The following is a 26997-nucleotide window of genomic DNA, read 5'->3' on the forward strand; positions in this document are numbered from 1 at the left end:
ATTCCTTTCTGCTTCTCTCAGAAGCATGTGCAAAAAAATATACATGGGCGTTTCCTTCTGCATCCTCAGATTGTCGAGAGTGCCCCACCTGGCTCAAAAGTCCTCTTGTGTAATCCGGGAGAAGAAATAAAAACGTCCTCCTGAACTTCCAGTGCCCACTTACTAATTGGATATATAATTACCCACCTCCTGGTTTTCCGGCAAATGGAAGCATATTTTTCCAGGCCGTGCAAAAGCAAGTTTTCAGAAGGCTTTTCGGGAAATTCCAATTAAAGGCTGTTGCAAGTGAAAGAAAGTCACAATATTTAATCTGTCATCAGAGATGACCTGGAGGTGAACTTTCTTGAGTGTAAGCTCACATCAGCAGCATATTTTCAAAGCACTTGTAGACCACTTTAACAGTCATGGCTTCCTCCAAAGAATCCTGGGAACTGTAGTTCATTAAAGTTCTCCTAACAACTCTCCTCCTCCTCCTTTGCAAACTAGAGTTCCGAGGATTCTTTCGTGGTGGTGGGGAATCCATTACTGTTAAAAGGAGTACCACTGCTTTAATGGTGTGGATGATGTAGATCAGTGTTTCTCAACCTTTTTTGGGCCACGGCACACTTGTTCCGTGAAAAAAATCACAAGGCACACCACCATTAAAAAAGTTTAAAAATTTAACTCTGTGCCGCCCTATATTATAATTATGACTGTAAGAAACACTTGCCAAATATTGCTTTCCGGCGGGTCAGCATTGTGTATCGCTTGCACTGAGCTTTGGGAAAGGCTCGTTCGCACTGAGCTTTGGGAAAGAGGAGGAGAAATATTGCTTTCCGGCGGGTTAGTGGCGTGTATTGGCGGCCGCCAGGCACGTGACAATGCAAATCGCCCTTCTCGTCGCCGCACGTCGTGGCACACCAGCCAGCGTCTCGCAGCACACTAGTGTGCCGCAGAACAGTGGTTGAGAAACGCTGATGTAGATACAGTATGGTCTTCCAGTTTGAATTAGCCTGATCCTCCATTCCCTTTCCCCTTTCCTTTTTCTATGAAGAAACCCTTTTGGGACCCCACATTTAATAATAATAATAATAATAATAATAATTTATTATTTATACCCCGCCCATCTGGCCGGGTTCCCCCAGCCACTCTGGGCGGCTTCCAAACTCTTCTCTGGTCTCCTTGCTGGCCCTAGCTGGCCCTGGTGATCACTTGATGTTTACTGAACTGGGTTTCCTCGCCACCCCAAAATGACCCTGATTTTTTGAATTTTATTGACATTGATGCTGCATTTATGTTGTATTTTATGCTGTTTTTAAGCTGTTTTTTAAGTTGCGTTTTAATCAGTGTTTTATATTTGCTGTTAGCAGCCCTGAGCCCGGTTTTTAAACTGGACAGGGCGGGGTATAAATAAAAATTTGTTATTATTAGATATGACATGAGTCATAGAACCATAGAACTGTAACTTGAATATTGGTTTAGGCCCTACTCTCTGGAGCAAGAGAAAACAAGCTTGCTATTCCCTGTGACATCCCTTTAGATATTTGAAGATGGCTTTCATATCTCCTCTCAGTCTCCTCTTATCCAAGCCAAACATACGCAAATCCCTCATTCTTCATAAGGCTTAATTCCCAGACCCTTGATCATCCAATTTGTCTATGTCCTTCTTAAATTGTGGCACCCAGAACCGGACACAGTACTCCAGGAGGGTTCTCACCAAGGCAAAATAGAGTGGTACTATGACTTCCCTTGATCTGGACACTATGCTTCTGTCGATGCAGCCTATAATAGCATTTGCTTTTTTCTGCTTCTGCACCACACTGTTATCTCATGCTAAGTCTGACTCCACAGCTGAATAGCAATTGCTGGAAACCACAATTGGGGAGAGTGCTGTTGTGCTTGAATCCTGTTCATCGGTTTCCCATTGGGGCATCTTTTTGGCCGCTGTGAGAACATGATGCTGGGCTAGGACTTTGGCCTGACCCAGCAGGCTCTTCATAGGATATTATGATATTATGTGTGGTTTGTGGGATGACAGCAACTTCATCTTTCCAGCAACTTTGAGCATTGCTGCGGCAGTGGTGGAATCATTGAGGAAGCCTTCCCTGTGGTCAGGCTCTATATATCCAGGCCAGCAGTCTGCCACCAAGTCCGGATGAAAATGGTCTCCCCTGGAGGAAGAAAGGCAGTGTGCTTCTAGGAGATACGAAGTGAGTGATGTGTGTTCAAAGCCATGAAGGAAGGCTTATGAGAGAGAAGAACCACATACAATCACTCTAAGATTAAGGGAATTTTTAAAGCAGCTGTTTAGGTCCCCCCCCATCTCCCCCCCAGCAATACATAATAGCTTGTGTTTGTTTTGGAACCCAGCCCAAGCACTGTGGGAATGATCTGCGTTGGTTTTGATGTCACCCTGATGCAATCTCATCTCGCTGGGTATCACTAAAACTGCTTTGCATGCAGAAGATTCCAGGTTTAATCCCTGATTGCATCTCCCAGGTAGGGCTGGGAATGTCCCCTATCTGGAGTCCCCTGCCTGGAACCCTGGAAAGCCCCTGCCAATCAGTGTAGGGAGTTGTGAGTTTGATGGATCAATAAAAACATAAGCAGAGCTTGTGGGAAACCCACAAGCAGGGTTCAGGTGCAAGAGCCCTCTCCCCTCCCCGTGGTTTCCAGCAATTATGTGACTCAACATAAAGAAAGGCAGCTTTCTATGTACATGTTTGTTGTAACGGGAGGCACCATGGCTCAGTGGTAGGGCACCTGCTTCACATGCAGAAGGTCCCAGGTTCAGTCCCCAACAGCATCTCCAGGTTGGGCTGGGAGTGTCCCCTGCCTGAAACCTTGAAGAGCCACTGCTGGGCAGTACAGACTGTACTGAGCTAGAAGGACCAGTGGTCTCAGACAACTTCCTATGGATAGCAGAAGGTATCAGTTAAAACGGAGGAACATTTGTGTGGAGAGCACTGCCCACCTCCCCAAAAAATAGTACAGGGGAGAAAAGAAGAGCAAACATAGGAAGATGTCTCCCACTGAGTAACACCATTAGTCCATCTAACTTAGTGTTGTCTGCACTGACTGCCAGTGTTTCAGAGGCGAGCCAGCAATAAATCATGCTGTGCAAGTTGGAGTTAACTCTTTATTAGCAAAAACATGATCGACACAGGAGTGTCAGGCCTAATGAACATGGCATCTCTTATTTGTATTTTAACAGGTTTGTTTTTTTAATATTGTTTCAATTTGATTAGGGCTTAATTACTGTTTAACTATGATATTTTATGAATGTTTTTAGCTTTTTGTATTTGATCTATGTTGTTTTAATTTGTGGAAGCCCGGTCTGTGAAAAATAGGGAATGTGGATAAATAAATTTGGCCATGCATGAGGCTTTACTCTCTTCTTGAACCTCACATTCCTGTGACTTTCCTGTTCTCTTCAGCCCCTCTGCCTGCTTCTCTGAGGTAGTTTCCACTTCCCTTCTTCCTGAGAGACTCTGCTCCTTCAGTGCCGTCTTCCTATTCAGCTTGCCAATTTGCTTCTCATTACTGCACCCCATTTGTTTTGTTGGCAGTAGAGTGTGGCACTTCCTGCCCTCTTGGACACGGTGTTGGAATTTGCTTCCAACCAAGCTGGCTTTCCACTTAGTTCCAGGACTCACCCTTTCCTGCTATGCGATTAGGATTTTGTTGTTGTTGTTTAGTCGTTTAGTCCTGTCCATGACCCCCTGGACCAGAGCACGCCAGGCACTCCTGTCTTCCACTGCCCCCCGCAGTTTGAGTTCTTAGCTTCGAGAACTCTGTCCAACCATCTCGTCCTCTGTCGTCCCCTTCTCCTAGTGCCTTCAATCTTTCCCAACACCAGGGTCTTTTCCAGGGAGTCTTCTCTTCTCATGAGGTGGCCAAAGTATTGGAGCCTCAGCTTCAGGATCTGTCCTTCTAGTGAGCACTCAGGGCTGATTTCCTTAAGAATGGATATGTTTGATCTTCTTGCAATCCATGGGACTCTCAAGAGTCTCCTCCAGCACCATAATTCAAAAGCATCAATTCTTCGGCGATCAGCCTTCTTTATGGTCCACCTCTCACTTCCATACATCACTACTGTGATTAGGATACACTAAAATTGCATCTTACATGCAGTTGAGTTGCCCGATTTCAACCATACGTGGTTGAAGGTGAGCTGCTTGAAATTGTGCAGATCAAATCCCAAGCAGAAGAGCTTAAAAGCTCTTTTCTCGCTGAGTCTGCTTGGCACAAAAAGAGCTTTTCAGCTCTCTACCTTGCTTGAGGGGTAAGGCCGGCTCAGTGCCCCAGCTCTGGGATGCTGTTGCAAGATCTCACCGGGCACAAGATCTTGTGTGAGCATTCTTGGCTTCTCAGAACAGACACACCCAAGCAAGGCAGAGGACTTAAAGCCTCTTTTAGTGCCAGGTCTGCTTGGGTTGCCCAGCATAAAAAGAACCATCAAGCTCTTTGCCTTGCTTGCTGGGCAAGGCCCCTTAGCTGTGTGATTTCTGGAAGTAAAGGGGATTCTCTCTCCTCTCCCTTGCTAGCTGTAGGGGTGGCTCCAAGAGGCTGGGTTTACATGGAACTCTTGGAACTGCACCCCCATGTAAGATGTCATAGTGTATAGTCCGCGCTTAGGTAGGCCTCCTCATACGATTGCTCATTAAAGTTTTTGGAACTTGAGTACAGAGGATATTGCAAATAAGGTGGTTGTCTTCTGTACTTCCACACATCCACTGTGTAAAGAGTACATATTCCCCCCCCCCCCTGCAGCAAATATTAGCTTAGGCTGCACCAGAAATCTCTCCTGGCTTCCTGCATGAAAAATGTCCTGTGCTATAAAGCACCATTAGTTCAGAGCCAGCCTGTGTGCATTGAGGGATCCTCCTGCTGGATGCTCAGAAGAAGCCTTCTGTCTTGTGGAAAGCTGCTAAAACAACTTTGTATTTTCCAAAACATTTGGGCTTGGCAGTAGGAGCAAATGTGAATGGGCAGCTCTGGTTTGGTCGAGCGGCGGGTGTGAAGAGAGCTATTCTTCCCTTTTGCTTCTACACCTTATGACAGCAAAGCACTTCAAGACAGGCTGACTTAGATGGTTGTTGCCAAAGGGGAATGTAAACTTTCTCTATCCTTAGCTGGTTTTTATAGGAAGATTCAATACAGAGAAAAGGAAGTACTTCATGCAGTGCATAGTAAAACTATGGAACTTGCTCCCAAAGGAGGCAGTGAAACCTGACTGGCTTTAATAGAGGATTCAACAAATTCATGGAGGGAGAGAGGGCTACTGATGGCTACAAGCCACGGTGGCTGTGCTTTACCCTCCACAGCTGGCGACAGCAATGCTTCTGAATACCAGTTGCTGGAAACCGCAGAGGGCAGAAGGGCCTTGTGTTCTGGTCCTGCTTGCAGGTTTTGCAGAAGTGGCGTCTGTTCACGGGCTCCCTGTTGCTTGGCTGCAGTTTGCACAAATCTGCCAGGCTGTGTTCGTCTGCAGAGAACTGACTTTTGTGGCTTTGGAGAAACGTGACTATCGGTTGTGCTGACAAAAGGCCTTCCAGGCTGCATATTAAAATAACAAGCTACAATTTCAAGTAAAAGGCTGCCTGGCTGCCCAGAATAAATATCCCTGCTTTGCATGGCTGGCTTTAATGACATAGCTCTGCTTATGCCCAAGCACAGTGTCCTAAGCTTTTAAAAGCAAAATGCTGGAGTGTCAATGCATTGATGTGAACTTGGATTCATTCTGGATCTTGCAGCTGTCATGCAGAACTCAACCAAAATGGTGCTATGGGCTTGGAGGAGGTTGGAATCGTTGATTCTGTGCTTCTTAGGATGTAATTCTTGCACTGCAGGGGGTTGGACTAGATTACCCTTGGGGTTGCTTCCAACTCGACGATTCTTTGATACTGTGGTAAAGCAATGAGGGGTTTTGTGTGCAGCTGCAAGTCTTCTTAATGCTGAATGTAAACATTAAAAAAAAATATTCCTGCTGACCAGGAGATGCTTCCTTGACAGCATTGGTCAGCTGTTGCATGCAATTGGCTTATCCCAGGAAGGACACAATTGAGGTGAGGGGGCTGGTGTCTTTGTGACCCCCTTTTTCCCCATATAAGAAGTGCCTGAGCAAAAATGTCAAAGTAAGATATAAGAGATCTCCATGTGCCAATTTCTTGCTTTGGTTTTGTGGGTGCTTGTACACAAACATTCACAAAGTGCTTTCCCACTTTTTAGTTATGTTTGTTGCCCTCACAGGAGACCTGACCCTGCCTCACCCATCAGAGACTTAACACCTCAAAGATCCGCCTGCATTTCCAATTCTAGACCAATTTCAAGCCTGATTTACTGCAGCGGCTGCCAACCAAGATATCCTGGGAATCTCCAGCAAAAGAATTTCCAGCAATCTGGCAAAGCCATAATTCCTAGAGTTCTTTCAGGGAGGCAGTTTTGAAATGTTTTGTCGCAGCAGTCAAACGCACCCTTAATGTGGGTAGCAAAAACATGGCACCCTCCTGGTGTGTGTGGGCTACAATTTCCACACCCCTGACCCATTGGCCTTGTTGGCCGGGGACTGAAGGGGCTGTAGTGCAACAACATTTGGAGGGCACCATTTTGGCTACCCATCTGCTAGATTGAAGAGCTTCTGACTTGCGAAGCTGGTGTGGCATAGTGGTCAGAGGGGTGCAGTAGGACCTGGGAGAGACTAGAGTTCAAATCTTCACTCAAATAGTCACTGCCTCTCAGCCTAAACTACCTTACAAGGTGGTTGTGGGAATTTAATGAGGAGGAGGAGAACTTTTGTATGGTGGGATTGTTGTTGTTTAGTCGTTTAGTCGTGTCCGACTCTTCGTGACCCCATGGACCATAGCACGCCAGGCACTCCTGTCCTGCACTGCCTCCCGCAGTTTGGTCAAACTCATGTTCGTAGCTTCGAGAACACTGTCCAACCATCTTGTCCTCTGTCGTCCCCTTCTCCTAGTGCCCTCCATCTTTCCCAACATCAGGGTCTTTTCCAAGGATTCTTCTCTTCTCATGAGGTGGCCAAAGTATTGGAGCCTCAGCTTCACGATCTGTCCTTCCAGGGAGCACTCAGGGCTGATTTCCTTAAGAATGGATAGGTTTGATCTTCTTGCAGTCCATGGGACTCTCAAGAGTCTCCTCCAGCACCATAATTCGAAAGCATCAATTCTTCGGCGATCAGCCTTCTTTATGGTCCAACTCTCACTTCCATACATCACTACTGGGAAAACCATAGCTTTAACTATACGGACCTTTGTCGGCAAGGTGATGTCTCTGCTTTTTAAGATGCTGTCTAGGTTTGTCATTGCTTTTCTCCCAAGAAGCAGGCGTCTTTTAATTTCGTGACTGCTGTCACCATCTGCAGTGATCAAGGAGCCCAAGAAAGTAAAATCTCTCACTGCCTCCATTTCTTCCCCTTCTATTTGCCAGGAGGTGATGGGACCAGTGGCCATGATCTTGGTTTTTTTGATGTTGAGCTTCAGACCATATTTTGCGCTCTCCTCTTTCACCCTCATTAAAAGGTTCTTTAATTCCTCCTCGCTTTCTGCCATCAAGGTTGTGTCATCTGCATATCTGAGGTTGTTGATATTTCTTCCAGCAATCTTAATTCCGGCTTGGGATTCATCTAGTCCAGCCTTTCGCATGATGAATTCTGCATATAAGTTAAATAAGCAGGGAGACAATATACAACCTTGTCGTACTCCTTTCCCAATTTTGAACCAATCAGTTGTTCCATATCCAGTTCTAACTGTAGCTTCTTGTCCCACATAGAGATTTCTCAGGAGACAGATGAGGTGATCAGGCACTCCCATTTCTTTAAGAACTTGCCATAGTTTGCTGTGGTCGACACAGTCAAAGGCTTTTGCATAGTCAATGAAGCAGAAGTAGACATTTTTCTGGAACTCTCTAGCTTTCTCCATAATCCAGCGCATGTTTGCTATTTGGTCTGTATGGTGGGATATATAAGTAATAAACACAAAAATGGACCATGAAGTTTGTGATGGGTACAGTAGATGCTAATGACAGAAAAGGGGCTGTGTTGTCTTTTAGGTCTAAATCAAAGGGTTTCTTGGATATTTGTGTGTAGGGGATAAAGCTTGCAGAACAGGCATTGCAGTGCTCGCCTCTGAAAGCAGCCACATGTGGTGGGTGGGCTGTCTTAAGCAACTCCTCTCTCATTCGCTTGAACCATTGCTGAGGTTTCCTTTCAGCTTATCCACGAGGCTGTTGAGCTAACCTATTGAGGTGTGTGTCTTCCAGAACAAAGTGTTTTTCAAAAGGAACAAGGGTTTATTCTCTTTGAGAAGGAGATTCAGCTGCCAAAAGCTTACTCCTCTCATCTGAGGATTTGGGGCTGAACCAGATGTAAACAAGGATGTGTTATAATATTTATGTATATCCTGCCTTTTCCCCAGTCAGGGACTCAAAGTGGCTAACAGATAAAATAGAAACAGCCAAAAGCTTGAAAACAAAAACAGTAATCAAAAAGCAATTAAACACTAATTAGAATTCAAACACCACCTTTTGGGTAGTGGCTCCATGTCTGTGGAATTACTTCTCCACTAAGGTGTATTCCCCCCCACACACTATATTTGCTTAGAAACGAAACCAGAACTCACATTTTTTTGATCAGCTTTTTAGAGGCTGATGGGTGAAGTAATTGCTGAGTTGTGATGTTGCTAATTATGCCCTTTATGTATTTTAGGATAACTGTTTTATCATTTTTGTTTATTATGTACTATACTTTTTAGGTAAAGGTAAAGGGACCCCTGACCATTAGGTCCAGTCGTGACCGACTCTGGGGTTGCGCGCTCATCTCGCATTATTGGCCGAGGGAGCCGGCGTATAGCTTCCAGGTCATGTGGCCAGCATGACAAAGTCACTTCTGGCAAACCAGAGCTGCGCACGGAAACGCCGTTTACCTTCCCGCTGTAGCGGTTCCTATTTATCTACTTGCACTTTGACGTGCTTTCGAACTGCTAGGTTGGCAGGAGCTGGGACCGAGCAACTATACTTTTTATGTTGCCTTAAATCAGATGTGAACTGGTGGAGGAAAGTTGATGACTTCCTTAGGGCCTGGGACTTCTAAACTGTATCTGAAGAAGTGTGCATGCACACGAAAGCTCATACCAATGACAAACTTAGTTGGTCTCTAAGGTGCTACTGGAAGAAAATTATTATTACTGTATTTATTTTGTTTCCTCTAAATTATGGTTATTCATGGACCTTAAAGTCCTCTGCGGGGCATACCAGGAAAGGCAGTCCCGTAAATACGAGGGCCCTAAGCCACAAAGGGCTTTAAAGGTCAAAACCAGCACCCTGAACCTGACCCTATACTCCACTGGGAGACAGTGCAGCTGGTAAAGCACTGGGTGAATATGCTCCCATGGCAGGGACCCCGTGAGGAGCCTCGCTGCAGCATTCTGCACCTGCTGGAGTTTCTGGGACAGTTTCAGGGGCAGGCCCGCGTAGAGCGAATTACAGTAGTCAAGCCTGGAGGTGACCGTCACGTGGATCACTATGGCCAGATCGGGGCGGGAGAGGTAAGGGACCAACTGCTTAATGCGGAGAAGATGGGAAAATGTCGCCTTAGCTGTTGCTGTAACCTGCGCCTCCATGGAAAGGAAGGACTTTCTGTAAACAAAACCAGTCTCCTCCCTGCTGCAGCCAACCTCCACAGCTTATTGTGGTTCAATTAAAGCTCAAGGGGAAGATGTCACAAGGAAACGGATCTCTTGGAGATTTTATTTTCTTTTACAGCTGAGACATCTAGGGAGGCTGGAAAAAAATGCTACTGGAAAGAAATCAATTTCCCCCCTCCAATGGTCTCCTTGAAATGATAAAGTCAACTCAACCCCCCTCCCCACAAAACACCAAAATTCAGAAGAAGTTAAAAAATGGTTCAAAAACGCCACAGGAAACCACTTTTGCACGGGAAGAAATCTTTATGAGAAAGGGAAGGACTGGGTTAGGCACACAGCCCCAGTTGGGAGCAGTTTGTCGTGTTTTTTTATACTGGGGATTCTCAGAGCCGGTGGCTGTTGGTGCAGAAGTTTAGGAAATGAGTCTTAAGTCCAGGAAATCTCCTGTGTTGAAGCCTGATCGCTTCTGGCTCAAAACAGCCTAGGTCCTCCCAAGACAATTTTTGTTTTGTTTTCTTGCTGGAAAGGCCTTTTAACTCACTCTATAGAGTGGGAAGTTTGTGGCCCTCCAGATGTTGCTGGACTCCATCTCCCATTATCCCTGAACACCTTGGCTCCTGTGAGCTGAAGTCTAGAGGCTCTAGGGCAGGAACCCCCAAACTTCGGCCCTCCAGATGTTTTGGACTACAATTCCCATCATCCCTGACCACTGGTCCTGTTAGCTAGGGATCATGGGAGTTGTGGGCCAAAACATCTGGAGGGCCACAGTTTGGGGATGCCTGCTGTAGGGGAAAAAAGAGTTAGATGCCTGAACTTCTTCTTTTTTTTTTGCTTTGTGAATATATTGGGAGTTTCAAAATTATACTTTTTTTTTTTGCTTCTTTCACATGCAGATATATATGTGGGAAAATTGGTTCCATCATGCCACAATTACAAAAAGGGGAGACTTACTCCATCTCACGTGCCACATATACTACCTAGTTCACATTTATAAGTGTGATCTTTCAGTGCGGCAGCACCCTGCACTCTGGAACTCCCTGCTTATTGACATCAGGCAGGCAGCTTCACTGTGCCCTTTTCGGTGCAAAATGCACCTGGTGCCTGACTAGTTCTGAACACTGCATGGAGGAGAGGTCCGTTGATGGCTACTGGCTAGGATGACGGTGCTCTGCTTTTGTGATCAGAGGCAGCAATGCTTCTGAATACCAGTTGCTGGGAGATAGGTAAAGTTTTGCCCTTGTACACATATTCTACTTCCTGGTTTCCTAAAAAGGTCTCTGGGTCGCCACAGTTAGAAGAGGATGCTGGACTAGGTGGTCCATTGGCCTGATCCAGCAGCGCTCTTCTGAACTTCTTATCCACATGGTGTGCCCAAAGCCCCTCCCTGGGGTAATGATCCGTGTGGCACACATTGCTTTGAGAAGCTACTTGTGGCCTTTTGCCACGCTAAAGGTCTCTGCCCCGTAGGCCATGGCACTGCCTGCTGTGAGTCAAAATGAGTCACTTGTTAACTCTTCCAAGTGGATCAGCCTGCCGTAGGGAGGACATAATGTTTATACTGGCCTCCCAGAAGAGGAGAGATGGCTAGTCTCTCCTTTCCAAAACATCCCTTCTGACTTAAGTGTTCACTTTTGGGTTGAAGGTGATCATTACTGGAGCTGGTGGGTTGCTTCCAAAATTAGCACCCTCCCTCTCCTACTTATGCCTGTCTCCTGTCTTCCTTGGTCATATCTAGTAAAGCAAAAAAAGTGTGCTTCGAGGCTTGACACTCCACCCTCCCCCACTCCCTGGAATTGGCAGATGATGAAGTGTGGTGGGCTGGAAGTTACATCATGACCAGAGTCTCATTTATCTCCCCCCTCCCCCCCAAAAAAAAGACATGGAGGAGGAGGAAGAGGCTAGGGGCTGCCATGGTCTGTTTCATTCACTGTTTTGGTAAAAGCCATAGATGTGTCTCTTTTTCTGCATAATTTCCTGCAAGAACTTCCTTGTTGCTTCTACCAGCAACCAGCTTTTACCAGCACGGTATGATCACGTCTTGCGTGGGGGTTATGATCTGGGAATGGCATGTATACACAGAAAAAGTGTATTATCAAACTGTCTGCTTGGAATCGCCCCCACACGAACATTCTTACATTTCCAGAGCTGTGTGCCGAGAGGACCTTTGAGAGCATCTCAGAGCCCAGTAAGCAAGCCTGAGAGGTTAAAAGCTCTTTCTCTGCTGGGAAAACCCTGTGCAGAAAGAGCTTTCAAGCTCTTCACCTTCTCTGTGTTTAACTTGTGTGATTTCAACTGTGCAGCCATCAACCATGTAAGGCTGAAATCACACAAATTAAACGCGCATAAGTAGTGATCAAACTGTATTGCTGGACGGGCACATGTTATTGTTCTGTATCTGAAAGCAAAGTCCCCAGCTCTTTTAATGAACAACACACGGGAGCCCTTCCAAGGATAGAAACAGTGGCCTATGTATAATGCTTCTTGAGAAATCGGGCCTGATATCCTGTAGAGCTGCTGCCAGTCAGTGTTGACAGTACTGAGCTCAATAGACCCAAAGCCTGAGTCAGTATGAGGCAGCTTCCAATATTCCAACTTTCCTGCTTATGAACGCATGAACAAAATAGGAGCAGGTCAGAGTGTTCTGTCTCTTTGCCCTTCTTTGAAGACCTTACGTGGGCTAATGCATGGTGGAGTTCTCTGAAGATGTTGCTAAGCCCCGCATCTTACGTTTAATGTGGGATGTACTGGACGCCGTGTTCTCTGGTGCTTGTGAGCAGTTTGGTGACCTCATGTCCTTTCGTGAGCTGCATCTTGGCATTCCAGAACCAAGATTTCTGCCAGCAGATTTTCAGCCCAGCCTGATGAGTTCCAGCTGTTTGTGTCTTTGGAGCAGAGCAGTCACTTTTGTCATGTGTGAATTGTTGATAAGACAGATCCATAATACCGTTATACAAATCTACGGCGCAACCACATTTGGAGCACTGTGCACTGTCCTGGTCGCCTCACCTCAAAAAGGATATTGCAGATTTGGAAAATGTTCCTGTAAGGGTGACTCCCTACAGGGAGCCAGCCGCCATCATCCTAACGTCCACCTTGCCAAGCACAGGGAGCAGCAGTGGGTCTGAAGCAGCCAGGGGGGAAGGGAGAGACTCGGAGGGAGAGAGCAGCCAGCGTGCAGAATAATGGGAAAGCTCAGGGGAGGAGAGATGTAGGCAAGGGCTCTGGGATGCTGGGGAGCCATCACACCGCTTTGGCCAGCAGGAGGCTGAGAGGGCATCGCTCCTTCTGGTGCAAGAGTTAAGGAGAGCACCACGACGCAGGTCAAGGGGGAGGCGTTTTGGGGTGCCCCGACTACTTTGCTGGCGTAGGAACAGACGTACGCCATTGCCGGATTCTGATTCGGAATGAGAGGTCATGTTTTAAGCTATTTCTGCACTGTAAATACCATGCACAATAAAAGTCTTTTAAAGACAAACAGGACTCAAGCGGAGTTACTCTAGAGTAGCCACGACGACCCTCTGACAGTTCCGAAAAGGGCAACCAGATCAATCAAGGTGGTGGAGTGATACCCCCCCCTTGAAGAGGAAAGGCTGAAAAGTTTGGGACTTCTCATTCTAGAGAAAAGGCGACCAAGAGACAACGCAATAGAAGTTTATAAAAGTATGCATGCCATAGAGAAAGTGGACAGAGGGAAACAAATTATCCCTCATAATTCTAGAACATCTGATGAAATTGAATGTTAGAAGATTCAGGACACATGAAAGGAAGTACTTTTTCATGCAGCACATAGTTAAACTGTGGAACTCCCTCCCTCAGGAGGCAGTAATGGCCACTGAATTGGATGGTTTTAAAACAGAATGAGACAAATTTATGGAGGAGTGCTGTTGATGCTTACTAGCCACAACTGGAGGCAGCAATGCTTCTGTATACCAGTTGTTGGAAACCACAGGAGTGGAGATTTGCTTTTGTGCCCATGTTCTTCTCCTTGGGGGCATCTTGTTGCCTAATTGTAAGAGCAGGGTGCTAGAACAGGGAGATGGACCATTGGCCTGTTTCAGCAGGCTCTTAGGTTCTAAGAGTTAACAGTGGAACTTTTTGATATGCTCACTGACTTGCTCCTTCTCTGTATGTTTTGCTTTCCATTCCAACAGCAATGCATTGAGCATGGGTGGGAGAGAGCTGAAGTTTTAGTGTGTCCCCCCCCCCACCTCAAAGAAACAGCTTGGGTGTGCCTTCTAACACTTTCTCAAGGCAGCTTTGCAAAGAGGCTGGTGGGGCTTTGCATTGCGCAAACACTGAAAACACAAGCTTCTGTCTAGGGTGCATGTGTTTTCCTTCCTTGCCATAAAATAATGAAACTTTGCTCTGGGAAGAACATAGCTGAGTTTACTTGGATAGCACATTAAACTGCTTGTGAGATTTCCCACTTGGCCTGGGTGACTCATTTGGCTTCCTGCCGTGGTTTGTCCTGCGGAGAACTATCAAGGAGGAAATTCTGAAATCGTCCGCCTTCTGCAGTCATGAAGTGGTTGCTTGCTATAATAAGCAGAAGTCTTGCAGGACCCCTCTTCAGTTTTGCACGTTGCTCCAGGCATTCATTGGAAGGTTATTATTATTTTATTGGTCACCTTTTTTGCCATGGCAACTCAAAGCAACTTACCTACTTACATTAAAACTAGGGGTGCAGTGGGAGATATATCAAAACGCCCCTCCCACACTAAAAGGCCATATAGAAAGCCAAAGACCTGGTTGAAAGGGAATGTTTTTGCCTTTCTCCTGAAGATATTATTAATATTGCTGTTAAATTTATTAATTTTGTATACCGGTACTTCCCTTCATCCACAGGTATCAGGGCAGTTCACAACAAATACAATATAAAAACACAAAATACAATATAAAAACACAAAATACATAATAAAAATACAAAATACATAATAAAAATGTGAACAAAAGAAAAACACAAAGAGATAACCTTCCCCCCCCCATATGTAAATGTGATGCTTGGCAAACCTCACTGGAAAGAGAGCACTCTGTAAGCAGGGAGCCACCACTGAAAAGGCCCCATTCTTGTGCTGCCACCTTCCAAACTTCCTGAGGAGGGGGCATACAAAGGAGGGCCTCAGATGATGACCACAGGGTTAGGGTAGTTTCATGTGGCGAAAGGCAATGCTTTTGAGGTATTGGGGTTACAAGCTACATAAGACTTTATAGGTCAAAGCAATATCCACTTTGCTGCTTAAGCAAGGTGTGACTTTTTTGGTTCAGCTCACCTGTTTTGACATTCTGTTTGTTTGTAACGTTTATCATGTTTTTTTAAAGACATGGCAATAGAATGTTGCAGCCCTGGACTCCTTTGGGGAGGAAGGGCAGGATAGATTGTTATTCTGCATTTCCCCCAGATCAGGACTCAAGGCAGCTTATACAAATTAAAGTAGCACAGCTAAAAAAAATTAAAAGCTGAAAACATAATAGATAATCATTAAAAAGTAATTAAATTCTAATATAATTAATACAAGATAGGGCCTCCATCTTGTCTGGATTTATCTTCACTTTATTAGTCCATATTCATCAATTTGTCTCAGCTAGGCACACAACCGCATGTTGGGGGCAACCAGGTAGGGTATGGGGAGGCACATTTTGCCCCCCCCCACCTTCTTAAACACTAGCACCCACACTTTCTGGTGATTTGACCATTGTCCCCTTGGGGGGACATTTTATCCAGGTGTTGAATAGTGAACCTGTTGGGGGACTATGAAGGATCACTAGCTTGGCCCTCGGTGGCTGGACCACTGCACTTCTCAGGTGAACAGCTAGCCAGGGTGTGCTTTTTTTTCTTTTGCCAGGTCTGCTTGGTGTTATCTAGTGTGGAAAGAGCTTTTGAGCACCCCACCTTGCTGTGGGGAGGGTGCAGTGCCCACTCAGTGAACTAGTGCTCTAGGAGGATCTCATGAGATCTCTTGGGGCCATATTGAATTTTTGCAATATTTTGTGTGAGCATCTCTGCAAGGCAGAGATCTTAAAGTCTCTTTTCATGCCAAATCTGCTTGGGGGGTTACCCAGTGCAAAAAAGAGCTTTTAAGCTCAGTATGCAAGCTCAGAGTCTGGGGGATTGTCCTGCTCATCACTGGGCAGCTCCAAATGGTTTGGGTATATGCAATTTTTGTGTAGATGCAGAAGCCTTGGAACCGAATTCCCACATAAGCTGTGATCCTGTGGTATTTAGTCTGCACTGATTAGAACCAACTCCTCAGGGTTTCAGGAAGGAGTCTTTCCTAGCTGTACGTGGAGAAGTCATTAGGGGTTGAACCTGGGAACTTCTGTGTGCTAAGCAGATGCTCTGTCACTCAGCTGAAGCCCTTCCACCTGTGCTCCTTTGAAGAAAGATGCCAAGAATGCAGAAGTCTCTAGCAGACACCCTTTGCTTTTGGGCAGTCTTGAAGGGCAGCCTGCTGCTGATTGATTTCCTTTTGTTTGCCTGTTCCAGCTTCTAGAAGATCTGTGGGTTGGACTGTAACAACATAAGGTACTTTTGCATCATATAATTGTGTTGATAAAGGTTGCTGTGGCTGAAAACAGCGTCCAGGCCAACGTTTGCATCTCCCCCCCCCCCTGTGTGTGTGTTTAATCTTAGCTCTAAGTAAGCCCAGCATATTTCTTTGCACAAGAATGTTGCACCTGTGGTCCGCATATGCTTCTTAGCAAAGAAGGGGAATTAGGAATGTTCCTAAAATAATCTGGCACGGTAGATCAGGAAATCCTTGCCTTCTAGGAGCAGTCATGGTCTTAACCAGGGGTAGACAACCTAAGGCCCGGGGGCCGGATCTGACCCAATCGTCTTCTCAATCTGGTCTGCGGACGGTCTGGGAATCAGCGTGTTTTTACATGAGTAGGATGTGTCCTTTTATTTAAAATGCATCTCTGGGTTATTTGCGGGGCGTAGGAATTCGGTGTCCCCCCCCTAAATATAGTCCAGCCCACCCCATGGTCTGAGGGACGGTGGGCCAGCCCACGGCTGAAAAAGGTTGCTGACCCCTCGCCTTAACTGTGTGGGTGATTCCCCACCCCCAGCCTCATGGGAGCCTGCCAAGTCAAGGCTGTTCATCTTAACCAAAGGGTTAACTAACAATAGCAGCAGCAGCAGCACCAAAAAGAAAGAAAGAAAGAAAGAAAGAAAGAAAGAAAGAAAGAAAGAAAGAAAGAAAGAAAGCCTATTGTGTTAATAGGCACAGGGCCATCCTAGGAAGTCCCCAGGAAATATGTCTGGAATTTACAATCCATTGCTTTGGTATGGTTGCTGTTCTTCCTTGGCATGAAAAATGGTGTGTGTGCAGTGCCCTTTCTCAGGTTCTGTAGCTTGTATTATGTTTAGCATTAACTTTCAATCTGCATGTCAAATGTAGTGTGCATTACAAATCTCCATCCCTGCCTCGTATGTGTGCGTTTACACACACACACACACACACACATACACACAGCTCATCAGTCTTCCGACAGTGCAAAGCCCTTTCTTTGCTGCTAGAGCCTTTCTAAATCGTTAATAATTATAATAATACATTTTTATTTATACTCCGCCTTCCCCAGTGAGAACCAGGCTCAGGGCGGCTGACATCAATAAAATTACAATAAAACGTAATTTCCACCAAGTCGGGGCCAATACTGAAAAGGCCCTGGCCCTAGTTGAGACCAATCTATCTAAGGGTTAAGGTTTGCTGTCCCTCCCCCTGTATACTTTACTCTTTTTTAAAAAAATGGATTTTTGTACAAGTAACATTGTTGGCATCCATCTGTCTTGGGAGGCAATGGAAGAGTGTTCCTTTGGGGGTGAAGTCACACCGTTGGAGTTAAAATTCTTGCTGTGGCTGAAGAGACCAATACAGGAGAGACATGTTTTATTGCAAGTGGGGTAGATGAAGGTGTCCAGTTTTGCCCCTGGGGTCCAAGTTTGTTTCTTTGGCCCTCCGAAATCAAGTCCGTAGCCCATCCAAGTGCAGCATCTTGTCCTCTACAGTGGCCAACCAGATGCCTCAATGGGAAATCTGCAAGCAGGACCTGATCACAAGAGCAACTCTCCCCTCCTGTGGTTCCCAACAATTGGCATTCAGAAGCACTGTGCCCCGCAACTGTGGCAACAGAGCATAGCAATCATGGCTGATCGCCATCAATAGCCGTCTCCTCCATGAATTTGTCCAATCCTCTTTTAAAGCTATCCAAGTTAGTGGCCATTTCTGCCTCCTGTGGGAGTTAATTTTCATGTAGTCAAGCCCTAAGCAAGGTGTAGAGCAGGCACCCCCAATCTTCGGCCCTCCAGATATTTTGGACTACAATTCCCATCATCCCTGACCACTGGTCCTCTTAGCTAGGGATTATGGGAGTTGTAGGCCAAAACATCTGGAGGGCCACAGTTTGGGGATGCCTGGTGTAGAGCGTCAAAGCTCCTTTTCACACTGGGTCTGACTGGGGTTACCTGGTGCAAAAAAGAGTTTTCATCTACATGCAGCCGCTGGGAGAGATCATCAGGGGGTTTGGGCTGGGTGTTCATCAGTATGCGGATGATACCCAGCTCTACCTCTCTTTCAAATCAGAACCAGTGAAGGGGGTGAAGGTCCTGTGTGAGTGCCTTGAGGCGGTTGGAGGATGGATGGCGGCTAACAGATTGAGGTTGAATCCCGGCAAGACAGAAGTACTGTTTGTGGGGGACAGGAGGCGGGCAGGTGTGGGGGACTCCCTGGTCCTGAATGGGGTAACTGTGCCCCTGAAGGACCAGGTGCGCAGCCTGGGAGTCATTTTGGACTCACAGCTGTCCATGGAGGCATAGGTCAATTCTGTGTCCAGGGCAGCAGTCTTATCAGCTCCATCTGGTACGCAGGCTGAGACCCTACCTGCCTGCAGACTGTCTCGCCAGAGTGGTGCATGCTCTAGTTATCTCCCGCTTGGACTACTGCAATGCACTCTACGTGGGGCTACCTTTGAAGGTGACTCGGAAACTATAACTAATCCAGAATGCGGCAGCTAGACTGGTGACTGGGAGCGGCCGCCAAGACCACATAACACCGGTCTTGAAAGATCTACATTGGCTCCCAGTACGTTTCCGAGCACAGTTCAAAGTGTTGGTGCTGACCTTTAAAGCCCTAAATGGCCTCGGTCCAATATATCTGAAGGAGCGTCTCCAACTCCATCATTCTGCCCGGACACTGAGGTCCAGTACCGAGGGCCTTCTGGCAGTTCCCTCATTGTGAGAAGCCAAATTGCAGGAAACCAGGTAGAGGGCCTTCTCAGTAGTGGCGCCTGCCCTGTGGAACGCCCTCCGATCAGATGTCAAAGAGAAAAACAACTACCAGATTTTTAGAAGACATCTGAAGGCAGCCCTGTTTAGGGATGCTTTTAATGTTTATTTTTCTGTTGGAAGCCACCCAGAGTGGCTGGGGAAACCCAGCCAGATGGGCAGAGTATAAATAAATAAATAAATAAATAAATAAATAAATTATTATTATTATTATTATTATTATTATTATTAAGCTTTCCACCTTGCTTGCTGGGCTGGCTCTGGAATTCCTGGGGGGTACTCTCTCCCCCTTCATACCTAGCTGTGAGGCGGTTCCAATGGTTTGTTTATAGCAGTTTTCTTGCATATGTGGAGCCCTTGAAACCAATGCCCCCGTTTAAGAAGAGATTGTACAGTATTTGAACGTTGGGCATTTTTTTCTTCAGATCAGTGGCTTACATATCCTTCTAAGGGTGAGGTGAGGCAGCTAAAGCTGTATTCTGGACGTCAATAACATTTATTTATTTTTAGGGGAAAGGGCTAAACATGCCGGTGTGATGTTACTTTCTTGCCTCACATCTAAGAAACTCTTGGTGGTTTGGTGGCCAGAACATTAAGGCTAAATATACCTGAGGCCAAAACTGTTTCCAAAAATAACCTTGTCTGCACAGTTCTTTGATGCAATTATGATTTTTAAAGTGAACCCTGTGGCGCTTTTTAAGCGTGTCGGACTGGGGATCTAACGGACCAGGTTTCAAATCCCCACTTAGCCCATAAATCTCACTGGGTGTGACCTTGTGCTAGTCATTGCTGCTCAGCCTAACATACTTCACAGGGTTGCTGTGTGGATAAAATGATGAGAACTATGAAGTGCCACCTTGAGCTTCATGGAGCAAAGGTGGGATACAAATGCAATATTAAGTAGAAATAACAAATGAAATTGGGACATAAGCATTGCCAGGCACTTTGTTGGATTTGGCCAGGGATAGGCCATCTCATAGGAAAAACCACTGGGCCAGTAAGACACAATCTAAATCAAATCCCTTATGAATACACAGTGGAAGTGAGGAACAGGTTTAAGGATTTAGATTTGGTGGACCCGAGTGCCTGAAGAACTATGCATGGAGGCTCATAACATTATATAAGAGGCAGCAACGAAAACCATCCCAATGAAAAGGAAATGCAAGAAAGCAAAGTGGCTGTCCAATAAGGCCTTACAAATAGCAGGGGAGAGAAGGCAAGCAAAATTTGAGGGAGATAGTGAAAGATATAGGAAATTGAATGCAGATTTCCAAAAAATAGCAAGGAGAGACAAGAGGGCCTTCTTAAACGAGCAATGCAAAGAAATAGAGGAAAACAACAAAATGGGAAAAACCTAGAGAGTGAAGTCAAATGGGCCTTAGGAAGCACTGCTAATAACAAGGCCAGTGGAAGTGATGATATTCCAGTTGAACTATTTAAAATTTTAAAAGATGATGCTGTTAAGGTGCTACACTCAATATGCCAGCAAGTTTGGAAAACTCAGCAATGGCCAGAGGATTGGAGAAGATCCCAATCCCAAAGAAGGGCAGTGCCAAAGAATGTTCCAACTACCACACAATTGTGCTCATTTCACATGCTAGCAAGGTTATGCTTAAAATTCTACAAGGCAGGCTTAGGCAGTATGTGGACCGAGAACTCCCACAAGTGCAAGCTGGATTTCAAAGGGGCAGAGGAACCAGAGACCAGATTGCAAACTTGCGCTGGATTATGGAGAAAGCTAGAGAGTTCCAGAAAAACATCTACTTCTTCTTCATTGACTACACAAAAGCATTTGACTGTGTCGACCACAGCAAACTATGGCAAGTTCTTAAAGAAATGGGAGTGCCTGATCACCTCATCTGTCTCCTGAGAAATCTCTATGTGGGACAAGAAGCTACAGTTAGAACTGGATATGGAACAACTGATTGGTTCAAAATTGGGAAAGGAGTACAACAAGGTTGTATATTCTCTTCTGCTTATTTAACTTATATGCAGAATTCATCATGTGAAAGGCTGGACTGGATGAATCCCAAGACGGAATTAAGATTGCCGGAAGAAATATCAACAACCTCAGATTTGCTGATGACACAACCTTGATGGCAGAAAGTGAGGAGGAATTAATGAACCTTTTAATGAGGGTGAAAGAGGAGAGAGCAAAAGCTCAACATCAAAAAAACTAAGATCATGGCCACTGGTCCTGTAACCTCCTGGAAAATAGAAGGGGAAGAAATGGAGGCAGTGAGAGATTTTACTTTCTTGGGTTCCATGATGGTGACAGCAGTCACGAAATTAAAAGACGCCTGCTTCTTGGGAGAAAAGCAATGACAAACCTAGACAGCATCTTAAAAAGCAGGGACATCACCTTGCCGACAAAGGTCCGTATAGTTAAAGCTATGGTTTTCCCAGTAGTGATGTATGGAAGTGAGAGGTGGACCATAAAAGAAGGCTGATTGCCGAAGAATTGTTGCTTTTGCATTATGGTGCTGGAGGAGACTCTTGAGAGTCCCATGGACTGCAAGAAGATCAAACCTATCCATTCTTAATGAAATCAGCCCTGAGTGCTCACTAGAAGGACAGATCGTGAAGCTGAGGCTCCAATACTTTGGCCACCTCATGAGAAGAGAAGACTCCCTGGAAAAGACCCTGATGTTGGGAAAGATGGAGGGCACAAGGAGCATCTGTAACTTTCGATCTTTGTCGTATGCATTTATTATCATTTAATGATATTCATTAACATCGCACTTTCCATGGTCTGCTGTGTTTCTGTTGCTTTGTCGTGGTCCAATTCTCCACACCATAATGCAATCACAGGTAACAGGCACATACTAAATACTTCGGCTTTCAAATCACTGTGCTGTAATCTCTTCCGGGGGGGGGGGGTAAATCATACGGCAGAGCATGGGAAGTACAGATTCTATCCCATATGAGCATTGAAGGAAAGGACAATGGGCCTTTTATTGGTGGGCTGCACTCTGGAAGTGTCACAAGGAGCTTCATTGTGAGTAGGATTGAGTCACAGATGGTGCTGAGGATGGGAGACTTTTTGCACAGCGCTTGTTGGCCTCTGTGGAGATGGGCCACATGAGCTGCAGAAGGGACAGCAGCTGTTCCCTTCCAGGAGGACTTTGACCTTGCCTAGTGGAGGCACCGTTGACCGGCTTCCATGCCTGCCTCTCACACACCGTTTTCAGTATGGGAGCAACAAGGAGAAGAACGTGCCAAAGAGGGTTGGGACGATAACATAGCCCTGTTTCACACTGCTCTTTACTGTGTAGGGAAGGGGTCTGAGGATGGGCCGTCATATTGAGGGTTTCCCATTGTAAACACAAGATGTTAGACTAGATGGGCCATTTGCCTGATCATCTTGGGTCTTATTTTTCTTACAATTGAAGGAGACTGAGTCTTGTGAAATCTAAAGCATAGGAGAGTACCCTCTTGCCGAGAGCCAAGAAGTTCTGGTGTGCACACCTTGGGTTCAGTGATTGGAAAAAAAGGCAGAGTATGGATTCAAGAAAATAAATATATAAAACTAAGCACCCTGCACCTGTCTGCTGTGTACATTGAACGCAAATAGTGCATTTGCTCTCTGGAATGCAGATATAATCAGTTTTGTTTCTTTCATCAAGGAAGCAATCTAATCCCGCAGGGCCATTTCCTCGTTCCTTTGCTCGATTAATCTGTAATTGTCTGTCCTGTAGTGGCTTCTGGTCATGACGGGTTTTTCAGAAGGCTTAATAGGCTGTTTAATCTCACAAAACATCTTACTGTATTTGTTACAGAGGAGTTCTACCCCAAACACAGTCTGTTACATGTGTTGTCTGAGTTTGGATGTGTTTTGGTGGTGGCAGTGGGCTGATTGTTTAAAAAATTAATCCACAGGCTGCTTACATGCTTTAAAAGCAAATTGTCTGCTTCACCAAGTAGAAAAGAGATATTGCAGAGAAAATGTGGGTGTTGGCTTTGCAACTGACATTAAACTATGGAACTCCCTCCCACAGGAGGCAGTGACGGTCACTGACTTGGAAGGCTTTGAAAGAGGATTAAGTATAATAACATAAGAGCCTTTATATGTACCTCCCTTTCCCCCCAAGGAGCTCAAGGTGGTGCTCATTTTATCCCCACAACAACCCTGTGAGGTAGGTTAAGCTGAGAGGTAATGATTGGCCCAAGTGGGCTTCCTGAATGAGTGGGGATTCAAACCATGGTCTCTCCTAGTCCACCATTCTTAATCACAACACCACGCTGGAGGACTGGAGTGGTCTCTACAGCTGCCACCTTCTGCATTTGGGCTGCTGCTCTTCAGCTCCCCAGTTATTCATGTGCCACCAACATCAATAATTCACGACTGTAATAGGTTGACTGTGGGGCTTCCTTTGAATATTGTTCCACTATCTCTTCATTTATTGGAAAAACCTCATTGCTGTCTAGTCCATTTCTGAGCATGGTTCAAAATGTTCAAAAAACTTTACAGTTTAGGACCCAGGTATGCCAAAGAGAGCCGTTTTCAATGCCAGTCAAAGCTGTGTTTATTCTCCCAGGCTTATTATTTCTAACAAGCTGTAGCATATTAAATCTTGATTCCCCCCCCCCCCTGTATTTTATCTTGTTTGCGACTCTGGAAACTCTGCTGCATGAATAAATACTCTGCAGAAAATTTAGCTATGCAGTTTTCTCTTGCATGCATACAGCAGCACATGAAAGGATGTCCTGGGGCTGAGCTCAGCATCCTGGAGCCTGAATGTGCATTTGTGTATATGAAGTACACGGTTCCAAGCACAAAAAGTCATGCTCCAGACTCATATTCAGTAAATTATGCCTTTGCTTGAGGTTCTGGCAACAGGTCCACAAATTTTCTCAGTTTTCGTTCTCTCAGTTCCTGCAGCTGGTCCACTTTAGCTGGCTGGTTGTTTAAAAACAAAAAATGTGTTCTCTCCCTGCTCACTAGGCAACTGTAATTTATCTCTAAATACTAAACGCCTTAAAAAAAAAATAGAATGTTCATCAGCTCAGGCTTTCTGTAGGCTAAAAAGGACCACATTATAAGCATGATTGCAAGTGTGTGTTTCTGAAACACACACACAATTCCCCAAGAGGTTTGAGGCTACAGATTTATTACTTGCATTTATATCCCACCTTTTTCTCCAAGGAGATCAAGGTGACCTATTTGATTCTCCCTCTCCTCATTTAATCCCCACAACAACCCTGTAAGGTTGGGTTAGGCTGAGAGGCAGTGCCTGATGTGTTTTCATGATATCTATATCTCTATATCTATCTATCTATCTATCTATCTATCTATCTATGAATGTAAAAGGTGCATGTACGTGACACAGCACCTTTCTCAGAAACCACTTGACTGATTCCGTTCAAATTTGGACACAACGTTCCATTTCATTGTGCGGAGGTTCCTATACAGGTTGTGTAGACAGATGTCACACCTGGGCCACATAAAACCCCAAAAGCCCCGTGTTTCAGAACTCACAAATCATACGAAAGTGCATGCTGGGAGTACAGGAGAGATTGGAACACATCGCCCTCTAGCGATGGCTACACTGGTACTGCACCTAGGAAAGCTTCCCTCTCCACAGTATCTTGGCTCGGCTTTGCAGGCTAGGCCGCTTTGTAGGCTAGGCTGAGTGGAGGTAGGGGCTTGCCTGGGTGGGGGACGGGGGCCGAATAGGTCATGGGTCGGGACGGGGTGGGCCCAATCACAGGGATGAGGGGGTTGAGGGGAGTTTGAAGGGGGACTCTTGAGGCTCCATTTAACAGACTGAGCCACAGCAACGCGTGGCACGGCCAGCTAGTACTAGTATATAAATATAAATTCTAGAAAAATAGCACTGTAAATATTTATTATAACTAAATAAATAAAATAAAGTCTACATGATAAGGGAGCTACTGTATCTGGAAAATGGCTCAGTATGGGAGAAAGGAGAAGAAATGTGCTTTAATTACTGCATCTTCCCCAGTTCCTTGTGGAATGAGTGTGTTGGTTTAAAAAATGTTCTGGGGTGGAATGGAGGGGCATCTGCTGAAGTCTGGACTGTTTCCCCACTGCCATTGTCTTAATCAGATTAACAGCCTGCTCATAAACTCCAAAAGGCCTAGGCAACTGGGATGCTAGACAGCTTTTCATATATATTTTTTCCACAGGTTGTTGCCAGGAATCCCACTCACTCCTCCTCTCCTTGCCTCCTCCTCCTCCTCTCCAAACCCCCATAGCTGTCTGAGTGCAGATGAAGAGCAGGCAGGGCTTGTGCAAGTAGAAATTGCCAAAAACACCATATTTATACATATGTGGCTGGAACAATCCAACCGCGTGGAAACTAAGTGGGAACAACATGTGGTGGGATTGTGTCTCTCCCCCCTGCCCCCTTTCCAACCTGGTGTGTGAAAAGCTTTTCCATATCCATTATGTCATGTTGCATTAAAGCACAAGTTTGTAAGTTCTCTCTCTGATAAAGCGGGACCGAATTACCTTGTTGTTCTACATCCCCCTTTCCTGTGTGTTTTTCAAGGAAACCCCCCCCCTCATTTTAAAGTCCCAGCTCATGCCAAGACAAATCTGACTTAGCTAAGTATGTGTCTATTAAGAGTATTATCCAGTGCAAATGTAATCTCTGTCATACTGGTTCACTGATTTCTTAGCAGCCTTTAAACTTGAGTCACTGCTGGGGTTTTTCACGCAGTCCAGAGTCAAACTATGGAACTTGTTCCCAGAGGAGGCAGTGATAGTCACCAGTTTGGATGCACATGAAAAGAGGATTAGACAAATGATGCACGAAAACAACCTTTTTATAGATGTTTATGCGCTGCTCTGGTTTGCCAGAAGCGGCTTAGTCATGCTGGCCACATGACCTGGAAGCTGTACACTGGCTCCCTCGGCCAGTAAAGCGAGATGAGCGCTGCAATCCAGAGTCCTCTGTGACTGAATCTAATGGTCAGGGGTCCCTTTACCTTTATGTTCAGGACATTGTACTCCGTTAAAAATGCGCATACAAAATTCATGTTTGGTTTTTTGGTCCACCTTTTGTGCATTCTTTCAAAAAATATGCACAAAAGTGACTGAATGAATCTATGGCTGGAGAACCAAAGGGACTGAAGAAAGATCAGTTGCTTAGCCCACGCTCAGGTTTGGGAACTTTAAGTGGACCTAGGGCTCATTTTTATGATTGCAGCGCAAGTTCTAGAAAACGGATACCATTGTAAATATTTTAACTTGAGAAAAAGTTAGAGATTTAAGAGTGATTTTTCAAATGCATTAATACACCACATCTCCCACCACACTCCCACATCAGTGCCCCCCCCCTTTCCAGCTGAGGGAAGAGAAAGAGAATTTCAGTCCCAATATACTGTAGTCTTTTTTTGCTTAACTTGCATAATAATAGGAACAGCAAGTGCAGCTTCAGTTTCGTTTTAGCATGCCTTTCTTCCTTCATATCTCTTTCTCTCAGTGGCAAAAAGTAGAATGTAGAATATACATCTTTGGCATAGTAATACCGTAGTATTTTTAATTTGTTGCAGTTCTGAGTGCTCCTATGTTTGTTTTTACAAACCCTGGGGAGATCCCCCAAAGAGCTGCAAACAACTGGAATGATAAAAGCCACCAGAGGAAAGAACGACAATGGACTGGGGCGAACCAAAAAATTAAAAAATTCCTTCCAGTAGCACCTTAAAGACCAACTAAGTTTGTCATAGGTATGAGCTTTCGTGTGCATGCACACTTCTTCAGATACCAATCGACTGGGGCTTTTACTGTTTCAGTATCCCAACTAAACATTAGCAATAACTTTCTGTTCGACTGTAGGATGGACTCCGTTGTAAGCTGGTGGACTCTCTTACCATGGTGGTTTGTTAGCAGATGTTGGGTGGGCATCTGTCAGGGGTCCGTTAGCTGTGATTCCTGCATTGCAAGGGGTTTGACTGGATGACCCTTGGGGGGTCCCTTCCAACTGTGCAGTTCTATGCTTCTTAGTTTACCGGAACAAAAACCCAAAACACAAGGATGGTGATAAGGCTGAACTTTAAATTGTGGATGGTTGGAGAGAATTTCCCCCTTTGCTCTCAGGGAGTGGCTGG

At 45.4% G+C, this 26997-nt stretch overlaps 1 protein-coding gene across 3 annotated transcripts in view; it reads left to right on the forward strand.

Moving 5' to 3' along the window:
- Nucleotides 1-26997, forward strand: part of OPHN1 (oligophrenin 1) — a 124590-nt gene that overhangs the window by 7947 nt on the left and 89646 nt on the right. Inside the window, exon 3 of one of the 3 annotated variants that reach the window (XM_088664701.1) lies at nt 16123-16161. The exons of the other annotated variants lie outside the window; for them this stretch is intronic. The gene's annotated coding sequence lies outside the window, so the exon portion shown is untranslated. The remainder of the gene's footprint in view (nt 1-16122; nt 16162-26997) is intronic. 3 annotated transcript variants of the gene reach the window in all.

Source organism: Zootoca vivipara, chromosome Z2 (assembly GCF_965207765.1).
Source record: "Zootoca vivipara chromosome Z2, rZooViv2.hap1.1, whole genome shotgun sequence".
NCBI classification, from domain to species: Eukaryota; Metazoa; Chordata; class Lepidosauria; order Squamata; family Lacertidae; genus Zootoca; species Zootoca vivipara.